Genomic DNA, 25,059 nt, shown 5'->3' with positions numbered 1-25,059 from the left:
TGGCTTTGCTGTCTCGTTCTCCGCCTGACTCCGCCGTTCTGAAAAAGGCCCTGGATTTTGCACACTTTATTGCCTTCCCTTTTCTTCCAGAATGTGTTTTTTTTAAAAAAATAAAAAAATAGAACCCGCCTTTATGGCTGCATGTGCTACGTGTGGCTTTCTTGAAAGTAAACAGAGCCTGGTTTAGACCGCCGCCTCATTCCTAGGTCTTGGCAAAAACAGCCTCTTCCCCTTTTGCACAGCCTCTTACTAAAGTAGGGTGGGGTATTTTGCAATGGGACTCTTAAAACACACACACACACACAAATCAACAACATTCCCTGCCCATGTGCCCATTTTCATGCAGGGGCAGAAAGCCACTGTCCTGCACAGAAGACATTCACTTGGCAGGGGGCTGTCAACTTCAAGCAAATACCCTTATGCACCAGGAGCAGGAGCATAGCTGTCAACGTTTCCCTTTTTAGAAGGGAAATTCCCTTATTCCGAATAGGATTCCTCGCAAGAAAAGGGAAAAGTTGTCAGCTATGAGGCAGGAGAGGAGGAGCAGCAGCGGGGAACAGGAGTGTTGTTGGGGGTGGGGGTGGCTACAGGGTCAATGACCCCAGTTGCATTTTTCCAGGGGGCACTCTCAGTGTATTGTGAGGAGGACACAACAGGCATGCCTTGTAAGGAAGAGGAGAGGTGTTAGAGCATCCCTGGACCAAGGATTGACAGCAACTGGCCTTGACGTCAGACATCTTGGTGGGGCAGGGAGATTAAAAAACAAAATTCCTAGGTTGATGCGAATGATTTTGGGACTGCTCACTTTTTACTTTTATCTACTAGTTTTTTCTGGTTGGCGGTATTGCTTTGTTTACTGCTTGCGTGCAGCTCCTGTTTTCTATCATTGTCATGGGTGGTTGTGATGCTTTGTTTTTCCAGTATGTCGTATGGAATATTGATGTGTTACATGATGCCTCCCTCTTTTCTGCTGCATAATGAATCTATGCATATTTTCCCCATCGTAAGTTGCTTGGAGACCCTTTGGGTGACAGGAGACAGATAAGTATTTTATGATTATGATTATGATTACCTTTATTCTAACTCAGGGCCACTTGAGTTAAGCCCCACAACAATATTGTGTGGTAGGTTAAGCTGAGATGACCAAGCCTTATGAGGAATGGTTGAAGGAGCTGGGTATGTTTAGCCTGGAAAAGAGGAGACTGTGAGGAGATTTGACAGGCACCTTCAAATATCTAAAGAGTTGTCACATGGAAGATGGAACAGGCTATTTTCTCCAAACAAATGGCTTCAAGTTACAAGAAAGGATTTTCTGACTAAATATATGGAAAGATCTGTTTGACAGTGTAACAGACTCCCATGCAAAGCTGTGGCCTCTCCTTCCTTGGAGATTTTAAAGCAGAGGTTGGATTGGCCATCTGTCATGGATGCTTTAGTTGAGATTCCTGCATTGCAGGGGGTTGCACTAGATGACCCTCGGGGTCCCTTCCAATTCTATGATTCCATGAGAGTCAGTGAGTAGCCTAAGGTGGCTCAGTGGGGATTGGTCTCTCAGGTCCCAAGTTTGATGCTCTAACCACTACACCACACTGGCTCTCAATAAATTAGAAATCCATTCCTCCATGTTGACTGGCAGAAGTTCACCAGATTTTCAAAGAAGGAAGTTTCCCAGTCCTGTCTGGAGACGTCGGGGGCTGAGCTGCTCTCCTGCTAAGCTACAGCCCTACCCTTTCTCTTTTTCTGTTCTCTGCTTTTCCTCCCATGGCCCTTCTGCTGTGCCTGGTTGCATCCTTTTGCACAGGCCCGGACGCCGGAAGGGAGCCCACGCCAAGGCTGTTCTTCCTCCTCTTCTGCTGATTGCTCCAGAGCCCTCCCCTCCGGGCGCAATATCAAGGGGCGTCCGCGGGGTGCTGAGCACGGGGCCGAGCGGCCACCTGCCGCAGCACCCTCCCTGGCCAGGTGGTTTTGGAGGAGGCCGGTCCAAACCGCACATTAGCCTGTGGCGTTGGGCAGCAGTTGTGCGCAGTAATTGAAGGATGTTTAACGTCCCCCATCTGCAATTATGTCAGGTGCAATGTGGAGTTCATCAATCAGGGGGGAAACAGCCCTGATCTCACCCCAGTAATCCACCGCCTGCTGCATTGATTCATGTGACCTTCTTCTGACGAAGCGCAGCCCATCCAGGGGATGAGCCCCAAGCCCCCCTGTACGCAGCTTGGCGAGGATAGCTGGCCCGAAGGGAAGGTGGAGCAGGGAGCTCGCAGGAAATGAGGGATCAGAAGAGAGCAGAACGGCCACATCTGCAGAAAAACAGCTGGCAGGGGGCAGGGAGAAGAGTGGGTTGGGAGGAAAGATGACGACGACGATGGAGGGCTTTTCTGCATGGGGGGGATAAAGCAAAACCTAACTGCATCGGGTTCTCTGCAAAATCCAATTCAGGGCTAATAGTGTGACGGCCTGCAGACACATAATGAGTCAGGACAGTGCGAGGGCAGCCTGGCTTTGGAAGGAAGCCGCTCATTCCATGCCACAATTTTGAACGATTAATTGGTTCTATTTCTATGCTGCCTTCTATTCAAATAAATCTCAAAGCGGCGTACAAACAAAAGATAAAAATAACATAATGGAACAGCACAAATACAGCATAAATCGTATAGAATACTTAACAAATCACCAGTAAAACAATCACAAATCACAAATAAAGCACAAATAAATCTATGTAACACTATTAACAAAACAACTAAAAAATAAGTTAAACATCACAGTTACACCAAAATGATTAGAAGTCAAGGGTCCAGCACTTGTTATCTCTCTCTCTGTGTCCACCCCACATTTCCCCCCAAAGAGCACAGAAGAAGGTCCTCCCCTTTATCCTCACAAAAACCCTGTGGGGTAGGGAAACCAAAATGACTGAGGGACTGGAAGAGAGGTTGTGGCGTTTGGGACTCTTTAGATTAGAGAAAAGGTGAGTAAGAGGCAAAATGATATCATTGCCTCTTACTCACCTTTTCTCTAATCTAAAGAGTCCCAAACGCCACAACCTCTCTTCCAGTCCCTGAGTAAGATTGTCTTCCATAAACACAGTTTTAAAATTCAGGTAGATAGCCATGTTGGTCTGACGCAGTCAAATATATTTATATATATTCCAGTAGCACCTTAGAGACCAACTAAGTTTGTTCTTGGTATAAGCTTTCATGAAGTGTGCATGCACACGAAAACTTATACCAAAAACAAACGTAGTTGGTCTCTAAGGTGCTACTGGACAATTTTTAAAAAATATATATATTTCAACGCTTTTAAAAGTGAGTCCGTAAGTGACTGTGGAGGCCAATTCTGGATCCACACGTCCTTCCACAGTGAGGACATAGGTTTCCAAACGGGAGTTGATTACGGTGAAGGTTTGCCAAGTGCACCTTCCTTATACCACACTCAGTGGCGTAGCGTGGGGGGTGCAGGGGGGGGCCGGCCGCACCGGGCGCAACATCGGGGGGGGGGGGCGCGGAAGAGACTCGAGTGCTAAAATCCACGGGTTAGGGGGCGCAAATTACTTGCCTTGCCCCGGGTGCTGACAACCCACGCTACGCCACTGACCACATTTCTCCCTTTCATCCTGAGTTCTAGCATCTTCAAAGGCCACAACACCTTTGGTAAAGGCTGTTCTCCAATTGAATGTCCCTATTTCCATCAGAGAAATGTTGGAGGGTACGGTTAAACTATGAAACACAGGAATCAGTGATGGCCACCCGGCTTTGCTTCTGAATACCAGTTGCTGGAAATCACAGGAGGGGAGACAGCTCTTGTGTTTGAATCCTGCTTGCTGATTTCCTGCTTGCTTGGAGAGTCCTGGTCTGAACAGAGACATTGGATTCTTATCTCATTATACATGACTAAGCCATTTCTCACCTTCTCACCCCTTGCCTTTTCCTGCAAGACCTATTACAGTCGTTAAGAGTCGTCAACAGGCTCATCTCAGCTATCTGCCAATCTCCCATTCCCACCACCCTTCTGAGTAATACCCCTCCCCACCTTCTCACTATACAGAAGGATCTGGCAACTTCTGTTTCAGTGTATCTGAAGAAGTGTGCATGCACACGAAAGCTCATACCAAGAACTAACTTAGTTGGTCTTTAAGGTGCTACTGGAAGGAATTTTTTTATTTTGCTGATTTCTCGTTGGGGCATCTGGTTGGCCACCGTGAGAACAGGATGCTGGACTAGACGGGCCATTGGCCTGATCCTGCAGGCTCTTCTTATGTTCTTACATCAGGTTGAAAGTCAGTGACGGGACTGGTTTGCTCTTACCCTCATTCTTAACCTCAGCATTCCTATGAAAGCCACACACTGGTGACTTTTAATAAAGGTAAAGGGACCCCTGACCATTAGGTCCAGTTGTGACTGACTCTGGGGTTGTGGTGCTCATCTCGCTTTATTGGCCGAGGGAGCCAGCGTACAACATCTGGGTCACGTGGCCAGCATGACTAAGCCGCCTCTGGCGAACCAGAGCAGCTCACGGAAATGCTGTTTACCTTCCCGCCAGAGTGGTATCTATTTATCTACTTGCACTTTGACATACTTTCGAACTGCTAGGTTGGCAGGAGACTTTGAATACACCCCAGCAAATGCTGAGAACCGCTAGTCTAAACTAAAGTACAGTTGGGTTGGCAAGGTAAATTACTGAAATATTACTACCATTATCCTCATGAACATCCTCTGTCATTTGCAGCATCCGTGTCTGCGGAGCATTTGCCAGGAAGGCAAAGCCCTGTTCCAATTTGTAGCCAGGCAGCGGGGAGAGGGGGCAGCAGGGGCATGCTGTGGGTCAAACTTAAAGGTCAGCAAGGTGGAATCAGAGGCTGTTTTATGGGGGAAGAGTTTCCAGCCACAGGGCTGCATTACCATCTTGGCAACCTTCCAAAGGTGGGCAGAGCAACCAATTTAATCTCATCCTTTGTACAGCAGGCTAATTTCTCTTCTCCATCTGGGCAAGCAAAAAATGGGGGGGGGGGAGGGAGGGGAATCAACGTCTGACACATTTGATGCAGGCGAAGACACTTGAGTGGGGTGCAAAGCAGGGGTAGGGAGGGGTGTGGCCTGGGGCTCAGGGCTAGATGGACCATTTGTTCGATTCAGTCTGAAATATACTCCGAGTCGCAAAGTGATTTCATGCCCTTTATTCAGCTCATAGTGGTGAGGAGGAATGAATGGAAGTCCCCTCACAGTATCTGCTTTATATACATTATTTACACAATGGGCTGCATATGATTGGCTAATTCTGGAATTCTACTGTAAGCCAATCAGGTTGTGGATTCACTTCTATCTGGAGCAGGATTGGGTGGTTCCTGCCAACCAATCATACTGCTACATTGTTCTAGGACCAATCAGACTGCTGCAGTTTGGATCCTATTGTTCTAGGACCAATCAGACTGCTGCTGTTTGGATCCTTTTCAACTCAGTACATAACACAGTCCAAGGCAACTTTCTGTGCTCCCGTGATGGTGATGGACAAATAATAACAATAACAATAAAGGGTTTCGTGTGCGCATGCACCGGTTAATTCCCAGGCTTTTATAGAGCAATAGCTGGTTCCCCGGTCCTGCAAAACAGTGAGAGCTCAGGCTAAAAAGCCCACACCTGGAATGCACCTGGGTTTGTGGTGGGTGAGATCCTGCTTCCACAGGGGAAAGAGCTGGAGGCCTTGGAAACACAAGGAAATCAAATGGCCAGCAGGCTTTCCCAATAGGCCTTTCAATTCTGAAAAATTCCACCCGGCCTGGCCGGGGGTCAAGAGGTGAGCCTCACCCTGCCGGCTTTACAGCCAGCGCTGTATTTCTGATGGCTTTTCAGGGCAATAAAGTGTCCAGATGCAGCGAAGGCAAACTTTCTGTTTGCTCTGCAGCTTTGCTAGCATCAAGAGCTCAAGCAAAGGACTAGCTACTTAGCCGGGTCTTTCACTAATCCCCGCACCCCGAGTCTATGGTGAATCTTCCCATTCAGGGAAGGTGGGCTTGCCACATCTGGAGAGGGGACCCGGAGCTGTTTGCACACATTTCAGCAAACAGTTTTGGTGGCCTTGGGGTCCTGCCTTCCCTCAGCCTCCTTCTGCCCCCTGCCTCTGTCTGCCAGGGCTTTTCTTCCCAGCCTGTGCTGGGTGTGGTGGCAACTTTTTGTTTTGTAAAGCATTTAGTTGGCAGAGGATGGGCAGCCCAGCCCAGCTCTACCATTAGACAGAGTGGGGTGACTCTCCTTCCTTGTGGGGTCTTAAGCAGAGGTTGGGTGGCCATCTGTCATGGATGCTTTAGTTGAGATTCCTGTATTGCAGGGGTTTGGACTAGATGACCCTTGGGGTGCCATCCAGCTCTATGATTCTATTATTCAAATCACTGCCACTCTCATGGGAGTCTGTTCCACTGCTGAACAGCCCTTACTGTCAGAACGGTTTTCTGAATGTTTAGTCGGAATCTCCTTTCTTGTAACTTGAAGTCATTGGTTCACGTTCTGCCCTCCAGAGCAGGAGAAGCATGCTCCCTCTCCCATGTGATAGCCTTTAAGATATTTGAAGTTGGCTATCATATCTCCTCCCAGTCTCTTTTCCAGGCTAAACATACCCAGCTCCTTCAACCGCTCCTCATAAGGCTTGGTTTCCAGACCTTTGATCATCTTGGTTGCCCTCCTTTCCACACCTTCCAGCTTGTCAACCTCCTCCTTAAATTGTGGTGCCCAGAACAGCGCACAGTATTCCAGGTGTGATCTGACCAAGGCAGAATAGAGTGGGACTATGAAATCCCTCGATCTGGACACTATGCTTCTGTTGATGCAGCCTGGAATAGCATTGGCCTTTTTTGCTGCTGCATCCCACTGTTGACTCATGTTGAGCTTGTGCTCCACCAAGAGCCCTAGATCCTCTTCACATGTACTGCTAGTAAGCCAGGTGTCCCCCGTCCTATATTTGTGCATCTGGTTCTTCCTGCCTAAGTGAATCTTAGAGTTTGAAGAGTCATAGAATTTTAGAGTTGGAAGGGACCCAAGGGTCATCTAGTCCAACCCCCTGTGATGCAGGAATCTCAGCTAAAGCATCCATGGCAGATGGCCACCCAACCTCTGCTTAAAAACCTTCAAGGAAGGAGGGAGAGAGGAGACCAGATAACCCTTGTGGTCCCCTTCCAACTCTACAGTTCTATGATTCTACTTGCCATGATGGTCTTACTATGTCTCCCTGGTCAGAGGCAGCAATGCTTTTGAATACCAGTTGCTGGGAGCAACAGGAGAGCAGAGGGCTCTTGCGTTCAGTTCCTGCTTGATGGTTCCTGCTTGATGCCCACTATGAGAACAAGGATGGGCTTCTGGCTTGATCAAGCACATAATTTATTATTCTTATTTTTCTTCACGTGTGACACAATTCACCAGCTAAGAACAATCCCACCCCCCAGGTGCTGCAACTGCAGGACTCAATTCCGTTCTTATGCCAGCTGTTTGCACGGCCAGAGGAGTGGGGGAAACTGAAGCCCCCAGTTCATCTCAACTTGTTGGAGTCGGGCACCCTGTGCTCTGATTTTGGAGCTGCGTACCAATGCAGACAGGCCCTCCAGGCAATATGTACAGCTGAAGCAACTCTTCCTGTATCCTAGGCAATCAGGGAGAGAGCCTTGGGAGGCCTCCAGACAAGAAGACGAGGTGACAACAGCCTCCCTCCGCCTCTGAGCCACTTGGGCGTGAAAAGAGGTTCTGGATGCCAAATTCTTTCTTTCTCTCTCTCACCCTCTTGCACGCTTTCTCTCTCTCTCCCTCCCTCCTGCCCCATGACCGGGGCTTCATCACACTTGCTTCTGGTATTTGTAACCTTGAACCAAGACTCTTCTTCCTCCTGCCGTGGCTTGGGAGGAAGCCAGTTCCCTGCAGAATAATTACTTCTCTCTCAGAGAGCGAACGCAGCAGCACAGATGCTGGCTTCCAGGCCACACAGCACACCATCCTCCCTGCTCTGAAAACAGCTGGGATGGAGACAGACCCACCACAAGGAAAGGGGGCAGAGGTGGTTCGTAAGGCATGCTTAGTGGTGAGGTGTGGCCGGGGCAGGTGAGCAGATGTGCTGGGATGTTCAGGCAAATGGGAGAGCAGGCGAGAGCCTTCCATCCTCCAATTTCAGGAGAGAACCAAGATGCTGTTCTGTACTAAGATCGTAGAATTGTAGAGTGGGAGGGTACCCAAGAAATCATCTAGAATCATAGAATCATAGAATCATAGAGTTGGAAGAGACCACAAGGGCCATCAAGTCCAACCCCCTGCCAAGCAGGAAACACCATCAGAGCACTCCTGACATATGGTTGTCAAGCCTCTGCTTAAAGACCTCCAAAGAAGGAGACTCCACCACACTCCTTGGCAGCAAATTCCACTTCCACTTCTTTCTTGTAGTTTGGATCCATTGCTCCGTGTCCGCTTCTCTGGAGCAGCAGAAAACAACCTTTCTCCCTCCTCTATGTGACATCCCTTTATATATTTGAACATGGCTATCATATCTAGTCCCCACGCAATGCAAAAACCACAGCTTTAAAATCCCTGACAGATGACCATCCAACCTCTGCTTATAAACCTCCAACGAGGGCAAGTCCACCACCAAATGAGGGAGACCGTTCCACTGCTGAACCACTCTTGCCATCAGAAAGTTCCTCCTAAAGTTGAGTCGGAATCTGCCTTTACAGTATTGTATTTGAATTCATTGGTTTGGGTCCTTTCCTCCAGAACAGCAGAAAACAAGCCTGCCCCATTCTCCAGGTGACAGCCCTTCAGATATTTGGAGATGGCTATTGTATTGCTTAGTTCTGAGAGCAGCAGTAATCTTGTGATCTCTGTATACGCACCCAGCCTACATGTGGATACAACATCAACTGCAAAGCAGAGAGAAGGCCAACACAGCATGAGTCCTATAAAGCCTTAAATGGCTCAACACCATCATCTGACGCCCTTCTTGTGCCTCCTCCAGAGGGTGAGAGGGTGGTGACATGAGAACGAGCCTTTTCTGTGGTGGCTCCTTGCTTGTGGAACGCTCTTCCCAGGGAGGCTCACCTGACGCCTTCATTGCCTATCTTTAGGTGCCTGGCACCAACAGTCCTCTTCTCCCAGGCCTTTGGTGGATTAAACAACGGACAGCCTTTCAAACTGGTGGTGGAGAGGGTGGATATTGTTTTTGATATTTGCTATGTTATGCGCTGTGGGTTAAACCACAGAGCCTAGGACTTGCCGATCAGAAGGTCGGCGGTTCGAATCCCCACGACGGAGTGAGCTCCTGTTGTTCGGTTCCTGCTCCTGCCAACCTAGCAGTTCGAAAGCACATCAAAGTGCAAGTAGATAAATAGGTACTGCTCCGGCGGGAAGGTAAACAGTGTTTCCACTCGCTGCTCTGGTTCGCCAGAGGTGGCTTTGTCATGCTGGCCACATGACCCGGAAGCTGTACGCCGGCTCCCTGGGCCAATAAAGAGAGATGAGCGCCACAACTCCAGAGTTGGTCATGACTAGACTTAATGGTCAGGGGTCCCTTTCCCTTTTACCTTTATGTTATGTATTTTTGTGTTTTTACATTGTAAACTGCCCAGTGATCCTTGGATGAAGGGCCCTATACAACTTTAATAAACAATAATAATCCCAGATGTATCCAGATGACTAAAACCAGTCCCCAGTTCTAATCTCATCTCAGCCATCAACTCATTTGGTCTCTTGAGGCAAGTTGCTCTCTCTTAATCAGCTCTCCCACCCCATAATAGAGGGTTCTACAAGCCACAATTTCCCAAAATATTGGTAATCCTGGCTGGGGCTGATGGGAGCTAACATCCAAATTCAACTGCAGAGCACTGCATTGGCTGCCCCTGGAATACTGCATAGGCAGGATGCGATCCCTCTCACCTGTGAGTGTGTGAGGCCAACCATTCTGTGGACTCTGTAGCCCACTCTGGCCTGCCTCTGCCAGCTGCATGGATGCCTGCTGTTGAATTGTGAAGGCTGAGAGCCCTGAAATGGCCCTGTTGACTCCATGCCAGTGCCCAAGCAGTCTAGCAGTGCCCATGTGTGACTAGCTGATGTTTTGCAAAGTGGGTGGACAGCAACCCAGCAGGACTGCAGGGGAACTGCAGCCCCCAGGAGAGCAGGGTGGGCAGGGAACAGAGGAACAGGCTGAGCCAACAGGAAAGACGGCAAGCCTCCATTAGGGCTGCCATACACCTGGAATTTCCCAGACATATCCAGGTGGAATTTCTGAAGATTGGTAAAAATATGGCAACCCATGTCGGAAGTGAACTTTCTTAAAAATAACTGAAAAACTTCCTTTTTGTGATTTTGCCAAATAAGCTCAACACCTTTTGTGTATGGATTTTCACTTTTTGAAATATGGCAACCCTAGCTTGAATTGCAATGTGGTGATGGAGTGTCTCTGATGGTGGGTGTTAGAGTTCCCAAATTGCAACTGATAATGTGGCTAAGATAGTTTGACCCCCACTTTACCAGTCACTTTCTCCGATGGGCTACAGCAGTCACACAACTTAGGGCCACGGCTTGATGGTAGAAGATCTGCTTTGCAAGCTCAAGGTTCCAGGTTCAATCCTCAGCATCCCCAGGTAGGTCTGGGAGGGAGAGAGCCGCTACCTGGCAGTGTGGCCAATACTGAGCTGGATGGACCAATAGTCTGACTTTAAGAAGGAAGTTGGCAAGCTGGAGGTTAGCAGAGGATGGAAAAGAGGAGATGGAATAACAGATACAATCTTGCTTAAAATGTATATTGAAAGGGCAGTGTAAGCGATGGAAGTCAATCAATGAAATTTTATTATTGAGATATTTGTAGAATAAATTTGGAAGAAATTCTTCCAACTTTTCTTCTTCTTCTTCTTCTTCTTCTTCTTCTTCTTCTTCTTCTTCTTCTTCTTCTTCTCCTCCTCCTCCTCCTCCTCCTCCTCCTCCTCCTCCTCCTCCTCTTTATTTTTGCTTTTTCTTTCTTCTTCTTTCTTTTTTCTCTTTGGTTCTTTTTTATATACGTGTGCTTATCTGAAATATATATGTATGTATTTGCAATATTTTGCTTAGATTTTGTAATAATTATGTTAAATAAATCAAAGGGAAAGAAAGAAAAAAAGAAAAGAGGAGACTGAGAAGAGATCTTCAAATATCTCAAGGGCTGTCACATGGAAGATGGAGCAAGCTTGTTTTCTCTTACTCCAGAGTAGGACTTTAACCAATGGCTTCAAGAAAGGAGATTCCGACTCAATTTCAGGAAGAGCTTTCTGATGGTGAGAGGTGTTTGACAGTGGAACAGAGAACCTCAGAAGGTAGTGGACTCTCCTTCCTTGGGGGTTTCTAAGCAGAGTTTGAGTGGCCACCTGTCAGGGATGCTTTAGCTGAGATCCCTGCATTGTAGAGGGCTGAACTACATGACCCTTGGGGGGGGGGGGTCGCTTCCAACTCTACAATTCTATGAGTTTGTTTAAGGCACCGTCCTAGTTTATATGTTCCACAAGGTGCTGTTGGGTGGGTTCAAGCAACTCTCCCTAGTGGAAGATCCAATGCACTGAGCCTTGCCCACAATATTGTGTGTCCCTTCTGTCTCTGCCACACTACTATTGAATTCAGCATGGTGCAACTAGATGTATGCAGGGACTTTGCTCAACAACAAACCCTGATCATGCCGGGGTTACAACCAGCTGCCGAGCCCAAGTGTGGCCAGCTGAATGTGTTATGGGCAGGACCATTGGGAGTGGGGCTGGCAGATGCAATCCCCCCCTCCTTGTGTAGAGAGGCTATCCAAATACCCCTCATCTCAGGGCCTACAGGCCAATCCAGCCCCACCCCAAATGATCAGAATGGGCACCCGAAAACAGAGTTGGGCCGATCTCAGGTTGGGCAGATCTGATTCTTTTGTTTTTTGTTATTCTAGTGCAAAATTCAAGAACAGGGATGTGTGGGTGTCTATGTGTATGCAAACACTCTTGGCACAATTTTGAGCCTAGGAATTTCTTGTCAGGACCAGAACTGAACTGTGCTCTCCATCCTTTCACCTGAAAGGCCACTCCTGGCTGCCTTCCTTCCTTTCTGCGGCTTAAATTAGGCGGGAACTTCATTTTCTCGTTGCTACAATGATTCAACCCGTTGCGAGTCCAGGAAAGAAACCCTGGCTGATCAGCCGGAGATATGACAGGAAATCTCGATCGACTTTCTGCTTATCCTGCCCTCAAACATGTCTTGGAAGAGTCTCCAAATTCTGCAGGGCACACAAGCCAGGCTCTCTCAGGACGCAACTCAATAGGCGAAGAGTTCTTCAGAGGCTTGAACTCCACTCCACTGATACCTCTTGCAGTTTGTTAAAAACAAAGGCTGATGCGCAAGATGGAAGATTTCATCACAGGCCTGTAGCACTGAAATGATTCTGAACCTAATCAAAGAAACTAATCATGCACACTAATACTTTTACCAACTCTGCACTCCATCTGTGTGTGTGTGTGTGTGTGTGTGTGTGTTTGCCTCTTTCTCTCTTCCCCCCTTCCCCCCCTGCAATTTTTTTTTAAAAAAAACCTTCCTGCCCCCTCCCGTAATGCTCTGCTGTGAATTACTTCTGGCCATTTTGCTCCTTCTTGCAGGAGGATTAAGTTCTCCTTGCACCGAAAATTAACAGAGCAAATCAGCCGGCTGCTTTGGCAATGAGGAAAGTTTCTTTTAAATAAGACAGGAGGGAGGGAGATGGAGATTGCCGGGTCTGGGGGTGGGCAAAAGAGGGCAGCGCTTAGCAGGGTGGTGGCGAGGAGTCGTGGTTAATATGACGGGGATTAAAATTCCAGTCCGATTAATACACCCGAGGTGACAGATTTTTCACAGAGCTGGGGCTTGAGACGCACACAGGATCAGAGCTGGGGATTGTGGGGGGGGGGGCAGGCGAGGGGGGAGAAGGAAGGGCAGGACAAGGAAGAAAGGAACCCATTTACATTGCTGGGGCCAGCCAGGCAGAAAGGTCAGGGTGACAGACAGAGGCAAACAGCTCCATTACGGCAGATGGATCCCCCTTTCACCCCCACCCTCACCCCCGGCAGCTCTGGGGGATGGGCACATGGCAGCCAGGGCCTGGAGCATACCAGGGTGACAGAGGAGAGCCAGCGTGGTCTATGGGTGCATGCGCACAACAGGGGGCGGGGGGGGGGGAGGATGAACCCAACCATGAAGCACTTGGCCTTCTAGCAACACAGATGCCTGTTTGCTGCGCTAGCAGAGCGGCCTATTGAAGTCCTGAGTGTGTGTAAACGAAAGCATAAGATCCATGCACAATGTGGGCATCACTGTGTGCTCTTGCAGACTTCACTGAGAGCATGCGCACATGGACATGGGAGGCGGTGCACATGAACCTTCATTCTCCATCTGTGGCGGGCAGCTTCGTGTCAACGTGAGTGGAATGTACATGCGCGGCTGTGTCGGTGACGCAGCTCCGAATATCAGGAGCTGCTGCGCGCAAACATGCGTGGCCTGTCACGGCCCCACAGTGGCCCCCGGAAGATTCACACACAAGCAGGGTCTGTAGCATCCAGATCCGTCGCAGGGCCGGTGTCGAAACTCTGTCTTTATAAGGCGGAAAGTGGATGCAAGCCAGCAACAACATTGCTGAAAATCACTCTTCGGCCTCCGAAACAATTGCACCAGCCTGCTGCTCATATATTGCCTTTCCTACGTGCCCACATGAGGTTGATATTCACCCACCCTGCTGCAATGTGCTGGCCATTGTGGTCTGTTGAGCATCAGCGCACAGCTGGCATTTCGACCACGGACTTCGTTCCAAACAGGGCTCCGTTCCAGAAGCTGTTTCCAAAACAAGGACTGAGCCCAGGAACATAGCAAGCAATGAGGAGCAAGACACTTCTGAGTGTGCGCAGAAGGCATCCTGCGTGCCAGTGAACAGCCCAAGCCTATCCCCACGCTGCTACGTCAAGGCTAGAGGATGGGACATTCAGAGAGGCAACATTCATCTTAACCCTGGCTTTAAAAAAAACCCCAAACCTAACCATCTATAAAATAGGCTCTATGATCGGGATGGGGAGGCAGGGGCCACATTCCTCACTGGGCAACCTTCTGAGGACCACATGGCAATAGTGAGGAGATGCAAAAGTGTGTAGAGCAATGGGTGCAAATGTTACCTTTGTGCAGCAGCCTAGTTTCTACACAAACCTCTCTCTTTCATGCTGGCAAGCTAGAGGAGGAGAGCAACAGGGGTCTTGGAGATGCCTATCAACAGGGAACATCTGGGCAATAGCACAGAATGAGACTCTTAAACTCAGGGTGGTGGGTTCAAGTCCTAAACTGGGCAAAAATATTTCTGCATTGCAGGGGGTTGGGCCAGATGACACTCGTGGTCCCTTCCAACGCCATCATTCTGTGAAGTGGATTGTACTTCTGTTTAAATTACAGTGGTACCTCGGTTTGCATACGTCTTGGTTTGCATACGTTTTGGATTACAAACACGTCAAACCCGTAAGTGTATGTCCCAGTTTGCAACCTTTTTTTGGATTACGAACAATTTTTGGGGGATTATGAACATTTCTTTTTTTGAGGCCCCATTGGTGAAAGCGTGCCTTGGGTTACAACCTGTTTTGGTTTACAAACGGACCTCCGGAATGGATTATGGTTGTAAACCAAGGTACCACTGTATAGTGTACCTATTGTGTATTCATTGTTTCTGAAGGTGTACCTATAGATGATGATGATGATGATGATGATGATGATCATCATCATCATCATCATCATCATCATCTCATCATCATCACCCTTCCCATCTGGCTGGGTTTCCCCAGCCACTCTTTACAACATATCTAAAAATATAATAAAACATCATTCCTTAAAAGCTTTCCTAAGTTATTTATTATTTATTCAATTTATATACTACCCTTTATCATAAGTTCCCAAAGCACCGTTACGCAAATCTGTGTCCTAGGTGGATTCATTTCTGCCAGGCCTGTGTGTGTGTGTATGTATGTATGTATTTATTTATTATTAATTTCCAAAACCAAAAAAAGAAAAATTACAAACATCAAATTCAACATCCATATTCATTTTCTAACATAAACCTATTACAGAATTAACTAGATTAAAATATACCTATTTACTCTAAACTTCTCTTTGCTGTATACAAATACAACACAGTTAGAAATTTAATATTAAAGCTTTTATATTATAAATAATATTTCAAATTCCCCTATACCCCCCGTTCACCCATTTTCTGACCTAGGCAGATTCATTTCTGCCAGGCCTGTGTTTCTAAATGTGCTGCCTCTGAGCGTGAGCAAGGGGGCAAGTCCTTCTCTGCTGAGGATCTTCCTCCTTCTCCTCCTTCCTGGATAAATGAGAAGCAGGGATAAGAAGTCTGGACAACCAGCCGATTCCCTGAGCCATTTGATCCCCACAGCCCTTCCACCGATAGACATTAAGTCCTTGCATCTCCATCCCTCTGGCAAGCTGGGAGCGTTCTCTGTCACCCCCTTGGCCTGGAACCCTGTCTTCGCGTTAATGTTTACACGGGTAACCGGGGGCCTTCTGCCTTTGCACATTGCATTTTCTGCTTGACCACGTCCATCTGTGTCCCCGCATAATGATTTTTTATGCTACATTAATTTAACACACTGACGCAAGCTGAGAGGGCCAGGACCCCGGGCTTTTTAATTGTGTCAAAGAAAATTTTGTACACTTGCCCTTTCATTAGGAGCCAGGGTTTTTGGGGATGGTTCGCACAAGGGAGGGTTGAGGAAGAAAAGGGGAGGGTGTGAAGGGAGAAAGAGGAAGGGAGCGATGCTCCGAGCCGTGCTAGGGCCAGAGAAAAAGAAGAGTAAAAAAAAAAAAGCGAGAGTGTGTGGATTTCACAGGCGGTAGAGGACAGATTAATATACCGTGAACAGAAGATCTTGTTGTTAGGATTAATTAATCAAAAAGAAAGAATAAATAAATCACTCCCTAGTTTAGCATTTTTGAAAGTACGGATGGCCAAGCCACCCCCCCCACCCCCTGCAAGGCTGCCTGTCTGCTTCCATTTCCAGCACAAGCTCCTTATCTTCAAAGCAGTTCATGGCCCAGCTCCATAGGGAAGGAAGGGGCAGAGCTCAGTGGCAAAGCATCTGCCTTAAGCGCATCAGAGCAGCCTGCAGGATCAGGCCAATCATGCTTCTGTCGCAGCATCCTGTTGCCGCAGTGGGAAACCACTGTGGGAAACCCACAAGCAGGATTTGAGCACATGGAGACAACTCTCCCCTCCTGGCGTTTCCAGCATTCAGAAACAGTGCTGGCTCCAACTGTGAAGGCGAGAATAGCCATCGTGGCAGGTAGCCATCAACAGCCCTCTCCCCCTCCACAAATTTGTCTAATCCTTTTTTAATGCTGTCTAGGTTGGTGGCCAGGGACACGGGTGGCGCTGTGGGTTAAACCACAGAGCCTAGGACTTGCCGATCAGAAGGTCGGCGGTTCGAATCCCCGCTATGGGGTGAGCTCCCATTGCTCAGTCCCTGCTCCTGCCAACCTAGCAGTTCAAAAGCACGTCAAAGTGCAAGTAGATAAATAGGTACCGCTCCTGCGGGAAGGTAAACGGCATTTTCGTGTGCTGCTCTGGTTCACCAGAAGCGGCTTAGTCATGCTGGCCACATGACCCGGAAGCTGTCTGCGGACAAACGCCAGCTCCCTTGGCCAATAAAGCGAGATGAGCGCCGCAACCCCAGAGTCGGTCACGACTGGATCTAGTGGTTAGGGGACTTTTTAGGTTGGTGCGCATTGCTGCCTTCTGTAGGAACAGGCTCTGTAATTTAACTGATGTCAAGTTAGGTGTGCCTCACCTACTGAAAGGACTGACTTGTGCAGAGAGACAGCAGGCAGCCTCTGCCGACATAGGGCAATTCAGCAGCACATCTGCGCAGAGAGCAACTGAACAAACAAAGCAGCCCCAAGCAGAGATGCTTCAAAATGGCTCATTCCCCACGGGATATAAGAAGGCAAAGTTCTGTAGCACTGAATGAATGGACAACTGTCACTGTGGTCTAAACCACTGAACCTCTTGGGCTTGCTGATCGGAAGGTCGGCAGATCAAACCCCCTGACGGTTTGAGCTCCCATTGCTCTGTCCCAGCTCCTGCCAACATACCACTTGAAAAGCACGCCAGTGCAAGTAGATAAATAGGTACCACTGTGGCGGAAAGGTAAATGGCATTTCTGTGCACTCTGGCATTCGTCACAGTGTTCTGTTGCGCCAGAAGCAATTTAGTCTGCTGGCCACATGACCCAGAAAGCTGTCTGTGGACAAATGCTGGCTCCCTTGGTCTGAAAGCGAGATGAGCTCCGCAACCCCATAGTCACCCTTGGCTGGACCTAACTGTCCAGGGGTCATCAGTTACCTTACCTTTTTACCTACCATTTGAGTGCCCAGGATCCTTTAATTATCTAAGCCATTTCTTTCTCAGTACCCACCAGCAGCTCTCTCTTGGTACACCAGTGCCCAGCTTGGAAACCTCTGCCCTAGGTGTGTTTTATTTCTAGGAGAAACAACTGCCAACACTCAAGACTGCCTCAACTAGCTGAGGCTGATGGCAGTTGTAGTTCCAAACTTCTGGAAGGCACCAGGTTGATGAAGGTTGGTTTATACTCTTAGCGACTTTGCCACACCAGCTTTATAAATTTAAGGTAGCGGTTAGGAAATTTTGAGGTTTTACTTATCTGTAATAAGGACACTGTTGGTGTTTGTTTTGCTCTGAGGCTCAGCAATATGGTGGGCTACAGAGATGCAACTGCAGCTACGCCATCAATTGCTTATTCTGCCTGGGAATGAAAGAGGAGCAGAGGAGTTTGAACTTAGCAGGAGGCTTTCAGGGAGAGGCAAGCAATATTTCCATCAAAAAGTGTTTGCATTTTCCCTGCACGTTTCCAATCTGGCAAACTTCCACCGGGGGTGTGTGTGTGTGGAACGGGACCGTATTCCCTCCCTTGTCTCTGCAAGGATTTAAAATTCTCATTTAAAAATTAATTTCTGACATCCAGAATCCGATTTGTTTAATGTTAATAACCATGAAAAAAGAGAGATTTGTCGTAAAAAGGGTTTGTGAGTACGGACGTGCGGGATGTGGTTATTGTTTTTCCAGGAATCTCAGGGAAATGTCAAAAACAGTTTCCCAATTCATGAACATGTATGGTTTTATATGGTACTTTTTATAGGGAAGCTTATCCCTGTGATATATGAAAATTACAAATAAAGCAGGGAAAACGAATTTGATATCGGAGGAGAGGGAGGGGGAGAAATACTCGCTGGAATGGAGAGAGATTTACCACCAACTTTTTTCCACCAGATCCTTTTAAAGGAAGAGGTCAAGTGGAACTGGGACAATGGATTGCACCCATTGCCTTCCAAATGAGAAGTGGTGTTGGAAGCCATTAGGGAGGTGGGGGGAAGTGTGGCAGCCAAGAAGCCTCCAGGATATAGAGGGGGTAGAGAGGTGCAATGGTGAAAGTGAATGGGTACAGTGGCAGACCATCTGCTTTGCATGTAGAAGGTCCCCGATTCACTCCCCCGAATCTCTACGTAGGGCAGAGAGAGACCCTTGCCTGAAATCTGTGGGATATTATTGCAGTCAAACCAACCATTTATGTTTTGCCACAGAAAAGTACATGAAAGGGCTTGGGCTCACAGAGCTCTCCTGTAAAATTTGCTAGAGAGAACTCTGTGAGATCACTTCCTCCGTCTGCCTTGGGAGGAAGCTGTAACACCATAAACTTCCTTCCTGCCTGAGCATCTCCCTCTTTCTGCATCATTCTTCCAACTGAACACACACACATACTCAGACACTAGTTTTGAACTTACATTTTATACTTTCGTACTTAGATAGTAGTTATAAACCTACCCTCATTTTGCTGCTGCAACTGCTGTTTCAAGACTTAGATTATGTAAGTAAATACTACTTTTATTTCTTCACAAAATGTGCATGATTGCTGTTTTTAAGGGAGAGAAAAGGGGTAACACTAGAGAAATCCAGTCTCCCTTAAAGCATCCTGGATTGTTGCTCCCAGAAGGTTAAATCAACCTTCTTTTAGCCCCCAAGTTTAAGCTGCAAAGGATGGTACTCTGCTGATCTCAGTAATGTGAACAAGGAAGGATAATAACAACATACCCTCTCCTTGCATCTACATCTATTCCTACAAATTCCTGTAGAGCAAGTAAGAAGAACCTTTGGCCCTCCAGATGTTGCTGAACTCCAATTCCCATCAGCCCCAGCAAGAATGGTCAATGGCAAGAGATGATGGGAGTTGTAGTCCACCAACATCTGGAGGGACAAAAGTTCTCCCACACCTGGTGTAGGACCACTGCCAGTCACCATAGGTCATGAATGGGAAACCCATGTCTCTCTGTCAGGCGTTCTAGACTTCCTCTCATCTCTTCCTCAGGCCATGCACTCCTTGCACAGGAGTCAGGTGATCTGGTGCATCTAGCTCAGTATTGTCTACAGCAGGCATGGCTAAACTTGGCCCTCCAGATGTTTTGGGACTACAATTCCCATCATCCCTGACCATTGGTCCTGTTAGCTAGGGGTGATGGGAGTTGTAGTCCCAATACAACTGGAGGGCCAAGTTTGGCCATGCTTGGTCTACAGCAAGGGCCACACTCCTTCATAGGAAATCTTCCAGGAGCCACACGCTGGGGTGGGTGCAGGTCCAGAAGCAAAAGCGGGCAGAGTAATGGTTGTGACTCGTATCTTTGCACAGTGGGCAGGATTCCAGCACAGCACAAGATTTCTACATGCACACACCTTCCTCCACTCTTACAAACAAGAGGCACCGAGATAGTTTAAGGATGCCTTTCTGCCAGGCAAAAGCACCTTGGGCCACCCACTCCACACCTTTCTGGTGTGTGTGCACTCACTATTGACCGCAGTGACTCTATCAGGCTCTATCAACTCTCTTAAAAATGGCCCAAGCTGCACTCTGTTCCCTACCCCAAATGCAGCCCAATGCTACTTCTACACATTTCAATTGGTCCTTTCTCTCTCTCTCTCTCTCTCTCTCTCTCTCTCTCTCTCTCTCTCTCTCTCTTCCAGAGCAGTGGCTATCATTATTAAGGCCAGGAATCTCATAGGGACTGAGACTATGAGCAAGATGCTTATGCAGCAGGTAAGAGGAAACATGTGAGGGAACCACTGGCACCAGTTTCCCAGCCTCTGCAGCAGGGTTCAAGAGATTAGCCTATTTCCAGTCAATGGCAATTTTGCACGTGTTCATTCGTAAGTCTGTTTCAATCCTGTTTCTCCACTAATCTACATTAAAAAAGAAAATCAAAAGCCACACAAAATTTGCAGTTAAACAAATATCATTTTTTAATCACAAAATGCAGATTTTAAATATATATTTACTCCCAACGTCCACATTTCTCAATGACTTCCGCCCTAAGCTGTCTACCTTGCGATGCCTTTTTGGATACGTTATTTTGAGCAAGAAACTGAGTAGCAAACTTCGGAGAAGTGCAAGATCGGAAGTGCAAGAAAGTACACTCTGGTCCTTAGTCCAATTCTGCAAGTATCGCTCAAGGATACTGGTCCTGAGATCCATGCTGAGTACCCTTCCATTGGAGCAATGGTGCCAAACTTTTGGCGGCCATCCGCAAGCTTGGTGGGCTGCCTACCCTAGAAGAAAGCGGCCTGAGAGTTGCCAAGTTCCCCCTTTGCCCATCCATTTGGGAGCCTCTTCCCATGGGCACCTTCTGGGTTGCGGGGAGGGGGGGAGGAGGAGGCTGAGTGGTGGGTTGTGTATGTGAGCCGGGGGTTAAGTGGTTTGTTTGTGTTGGATGAATGGTGAGCGGAGCCTAACAAGGCAGATCGAATGGGGGGTGAAGGGCTGTCCAGACGGAAACTGACAGCTCGATTTCAAGCTTGTCATGCATGGATTTGGTGGGTATTGAGGAGGGGACATTCCTTCCCGGAGCACCCAGCTCCCCTGGCTGCGGACAGACAAGCCACCAAGAGGAGCTGCCATCGAAAGCGGCCCGGAACTCCTCTTGGGAACAAAGCCTCTCCAGAAGCCAGGCTGCAGAGGCCTGCCAAGCCGCCAAAGCCTGGAGCGGCACCAAAGGCTGGGTCTATGCAGCGCCATACATCTCAGCTGCGCTCCTCATGCCCTCCCCGGCTCCGAATTTTTCAAAAACCAACAACCCCCCCCCAAAAAAAACCTCTTTGGCACACTTGAGGTAGGCCTTTCTGTGGCCTGCTATGGTCCCCCCGCCACCCTTTCATGAAAAGATCATGAAAAACAAAGGGAACATGGTCCAGAAAAACAAGAGGAACCAAGGCCTAGAAACAGGCCACAGGAGGAGATGCCCGTTACCCTGGCAACCAAAGGAGAATAGATTGGAGAGCTCCAGGAAGACAACCCGGACCGAAGGATACGGAGTATCATTTATGTGGAAGGGAATGCACATGTATGGACACTGTCTAAGACCTCACGATGGATGGATGAAATAAATAATGATAATGAAATCCGAGCCTAAAACTCCTTCCCTAGGGCTGGATGGGACCTGTGTATAATCATTATTTTAACACTTTTATGCTGCTGCTGCTTCTCTCTCTCTGTCCAAAAACATGGATGCAATGGGGCTTGCCATACTCCTTAAAACAGCAGTCGAGAAAGACCAGTGTTAAGAGATCAGGCTAGAGAAGAGATTTAAATAATTCTGGGTAGGGGTGGGGTGTCATAAAAGCACAGAATTAGACAGGATAAGCCCAATAGCCATGTTTTAACCAAGCACCTAAAGCAATAACATGCCTGGGTCCTGCGTTGCAGGGGGTTGGACTAGTTGACCCTTGGTCTAGATGACTCTATAATTCTATGATGGATCTTCTTTGGTGCCACCACAGAAAAGGCCCAGCTCCTAGTGGCTACTCGTCTGGCTTTATCAAGTTGAGGGTTTGGGAGGAAAGCCTCCAGTGATGATCCCATGGGGTGGACCATACAGAAAAGAAACTCCTAAATCCAAGGTAGGACTAGACCTTTATTGGGGCTGACCAAAATGTCACAAAGGGTGGCCTGCTTCCAGGTTCTCCAGAACTTCTTCTTTTTTTAAAAAATAATTTTTATTAATTTTCCAACACAAATATACAATCTTATCGAAATTTCCACCAATTTAGTTCTTTTTGGACTTCCTTCGGCTTCTCTGACAATCATCCATATTTACCTCTCATTTACACATTTCTTCTGTTTATATTGCCATTAAACTTCCCTCCCACTTCTATTTCTTTTTAACAATATATCTCAACTTTCACAGTGCTTCTTGAAACCCCACCAGCGTTGTTTGCACATCACACATTCTTTTCAGATATTCAACAAATTTCCCCCAGTCCTCGATGAACTTTTGGTCTCGAAGATATCTAATTTTCCCAGTTAGTCTGTCCAGTTCTGCATAGTCTGTCAGCTTCAGTCTCCATTCTTCTATCGTCGGTATTTCCTCTTGTTTCCATTTCTGGGCCAGTAGAATTCTTGCTGCTGTAACTGCGTATTGAAAAAGTTTACAGTCTTACAGTCTACAGAAAGGTCTCAGGTTTCTTTACAAATGTGTATTTTAACATCTTTTTCATTTCATTATAAATCATCTCCCAGAAACCCTTCACTTTCTTACACTCCCACCACATGTGATAAAACGTTCCTTCTTTTTCCTTACATTTCCAACACTTATTACACGTCTTATACATTTTTGCTAATTTTACCGGTGTGATATACCATCTGTAAAACATTTTCATAACTTTTTCTTTTAATAGCGTACAAGCAGTGAATCTTAAGTTCTCCTTCCACAGTTTTTCCCAATCCTCAAACTGTATATTGTACCCAAAATCTCTGGCCCATTGTACCATTGCCGATTTAACTTCTTCATCTTTCATATTCCATTCCAACAATATTTTGTACATTTTGGACAAAATTTTACAATCCTTATTTATCACATCTGTCTGGAACTTTGAGTCTTTTTCTGCATAACCACTTTCTTTAATGTCTTTTTTAAACATTTCATTAACCTGAAAATAATGCAACCAATCATAAACATGTTCTCTGACTTGTTCATATGGCTTTAATTTCCATTTTCCTCCTTCTTTGGTTATCAATTCACCATATGTAATCCAATTACCTCTCATATTTATTTTCTTTACACTCATAACCTCTAATGGAGACAACCAGTGTGGAACTCTTGGTTTTAATAGGTTTTTACACCTATCCTATATTTCAATTAGTGAGCTCCGGAATATGTGGTTCCCAAAGCCTTTATGAATTTTCTTCTTTTCACACCATAAATACGCGTGCCATCCAAATCTGTTATCAAATCCTTCTAAATCTAATAACTCCTTGTTTTCTAATTTTATCCATTCCTTCAACCAGCAAAGACATGCTGCTTCGTAGTATAGTTTCAAGTCCGGCAGGGCGAAGCCTCCTCTTTCCTTTGCATCCGTTAATAACTTAAATTTAATTCTCGGCTTCTTGCCCTGCCAGATATACCTTGAAAGCACTCTTTGCCACTCTTTAAAAATTACTACCCCCTTTATTATGGGGATAGTCTGAAACAAGAATAACATCTTTGGAAGGACACTCATCTTTATCATAGAGATTCTACCCCAGAAAGATAACTTCATTCTTCCCCACACCTCTAGATCTTTCCTTATTCCGTTCCAGACCGGTTGTTCTGAAACAAGTCAATATTTTTAGGAGTTAACCAAATTCCTAAATATTTTACCTTTTTCACCGCCTCTATCTCTGTTCTTTGTTGCATTATTTCTATCATACTTTGATCCATATTTTTTGTAATTATTTTGGTTTTCTTCTTATTTAGTTTGAACGTTGCCACATTTCCAAATTTCTCAATCTCATCCAAGACTTCTTTTACACTTTCTAATGGTTCTTCAATCGTAATTACCAGATCATCTGCAAAGGCTTTCACATTATATTCATTCTGACAGTTCTCCAGAACTTTTTATCAGGCAATATATTACACCAAGCAGAGGGATGAGGAAAAATTAAGCAAATATGAAAACTAGGCTGGAACTGTAGCCATTAGGTCAGGTTGTAGGCTCTCTCTCACAAATGCATATACTGCCCACTTCCTTTACAAGGTAGGGAGAGGAAGGGGAAATGCTTTGCCTCTGTGAAGCAGAAAAGCTGAGCAGTGCTAGTAAGGGGGCCATGTGTCTTGCCTGACAGAGCACAGTCCTCTGTTTGAAGGGCTTCCCAGTCCAAGTCCACATTCAAGAACCCTAAGGAAGGAGAGCAAGAGGAGTCTTGAAGTTCCCGATCAGGTATTAACACCTGGGCAGCAGACCAATCAGGTCTCCTGGCCACAGTCTTCCTCACTATGGCGAGACATGTTGCATTTCTATTCAAATTCAAGTCATTTTAAAAAATAAAAAAATAGTCTGCTTCTATAGATATAAAGTAGCACAGGCAGATTTTATCGCCGCCTCTGGTATGCATGACCTTCATCTTGGAGATGGGTAAAAGTGGGCATCATAATTGCAGCTCCTGAATTTTCCCCATATCCCTCCTATGGGGTGAAGGGCTCCCCCACGCTGGAAGCCTTCCAGCAGCCGTCCATCAGGGATGCCCCAAGTCTGGATTTTCCCCTGCGCTGAGCAGGAGGGGTTGCTGGACAAGACGGACCATTCCAACCAATCTGGGGAAGAGATTTCAGAAAGCAAACAGGCCTTTAACTCAGCAGGTAATATTAGGAGTAGAGACAGTGAGTGGAAATGGAAGACACTTGAGAAATCCGTTCCAAATAGATTTTTCGTTGTTGTCCTTTAGAGGGGAGGGGAAATTAATCATTGCAAGACTCTGGCCGGGGGCGAAATGCGGAATTCTCTCCCGGCTGATTGAAAGATTCTGTGACAGATCATCAGATGCGATTTGCAGGCATAGAACAGCTTGATTCATCACAGGGGTCTCTTTAGGCTTTCTGATCTTATCCCTGCCCCCAACCCCCATTGATGCATGTTGACATATATATACCAGCATGAGGCCAACTGTTTACAGCCATTGTAATGTCTACCCTTTAGTGCCCTGGT

Source organism: Podarcis bocagei, assembly GCF_964188305.1.
Source record: "Podarcis bocagei genome assembly, chromosome: 4".
Taxonomy (NCBI): Eukaryota; Metazoa; Chordata; class Lepidosauria; order Squamata; family Lacertidae; genus Podarcis; species Podarcis bocagei.
Note: the sequence above shows the minus strand (reverse complement) of the source record.